Here is a 1,691-nt window from a genome sequence, read left to right on the forward strand (position 1 = left end):
CGGCCACTCACATCGCTATCACGAAACGCCGAGAAGCGATGGACGAGACCAAACAATCATTTACGAAAATAAAGAAATGAGTAAAAAATCATATTTTTGGCCAAAAAATTGATAATCTTCCAGATACGTTTAACTGCCCTTCAAGCCCTGACACCTGTCCGTGATTAATTTCCCTTTTTCTGATCTATACTTCTATCACACATTATTAATCTCAAGATGAAACACTAATGGTTATTAAATTGCGAAATACAGGAACGAATTTTTGGGGAGAGGGTTCTAAACTCACTCGGCCTCTTCCCGGAACGTTGATAATCGGTCAAGAGAATATGAAAATAATGAGAAATAAAAAATCACCGAGAATCAACTGAAATATGAAAGGGAAACGGACACGGCCTGACGCCACCGCGACTTGACTTCCTCGTTTATTAGTAACACACGTTAGCCGATAGAAAACCGGAAGCCTGGAAGTTATATCTAACGTAGGAAGAGGCTGATACTTACGTGGGCTATAATTCACGCACGGCAGAATCGTCGCAATTTATTTTTTCCGTCATTTTGTTTTTCACCATCGTCACTTTCCCGAGTTGTGAAAAATGGGAAAAACAAAATGTCCTGACAAATTTAATTAAGAATGTACAGAAGTTGAACCGTTAAATTAAACGCGATGTTTGCATGAAAGCCACGGTGAGTGACCACCAGTCGTGGAATTGATTTAACATTTTCTCATATTTTGATCTCGCGTGGATTCGCGTGAATTCGTTGTATTAATGAGTCGACGACCGGTATTGCAATAAAATTCTCATACGTCGTACGCTTCTATTTTCTGTTCACGGTCACAAGAACCGAACAGACGTTTGCAAAAGTTGCGGGTATTTTCAGCCTTTCACTATCTTTTGATATGCTCGAAAACGCTAAAATTGAAAGAGTAAAAATAATTGAAACTGTAATGGCTATCTGTACTCACGCTCGATTTATATTCATTAACATTCTGGGGAATGCTATTCCAGATATCTTGATCTGTCGTGGGCAATGGAATGGGCTTGTATCGCATACACATTCGACGACGAATTCAATTCGTGACCATTCAGAGTTGCAATAACGGGCAATTAACGCGATTACGGTGGAGAGACGTATGTAAGAGGAGATCTGAGATGCCGTTTTCCACGGCTGGTGAATGAGAAAAGTAGAAGTCCAATGAAATATATACGCACACAGCCACAAACTTTAGCCTACGATACCGCCCGAGAAACTACAGGTGAAAGCAACACATACTATCCACACTTCCATGGATAGACTATCACAAACTGGCCAGTCAACAGTGCACAGCAAGAATGAATTTACCAACAAAAACCCATAATTTCATAGATTTGCTATTTAATTGGCAAACTATCCAGCCTCTCGTGGTTGAGATTCTTCTCGAAACGAAAGTGCCAAACCCGGAAACGAAGCCACGACATTACGAAAAATAGTAATGAAGGATGTCCGTTCTCCATTTTACTCATTGCAAACAGTCTCGACTATTTATTCGACATCGTATAATTAATAGACGTCTTTCACTTCTCAGTGAGGACAAAAATTAACGATAATTACACACATCCTGGAAGTGAGTAAAGATTTATTGAGGTCTCCACACTCATTTGGTAAATAATTCATCTTTATTCAAATTTATTTATAGTACAAAAATATAAAAT

This window comes from Diachasma alloeum, unplaced genomic scaffold (genome assembly GCF_001412515.2).
Source record: "Diachasma alloeum isolate Michigan unplaced genomic scaffold, Dall2.0 Dall_scaffold_00176, whole genome shotgun sequence".
NCBI classification, from domain to species: Eukaryota; Metazoa; Arthropoda; class Insecta; order Hymenoptera; family Braconidae; genus Diachasma; species Diachasma alloeum.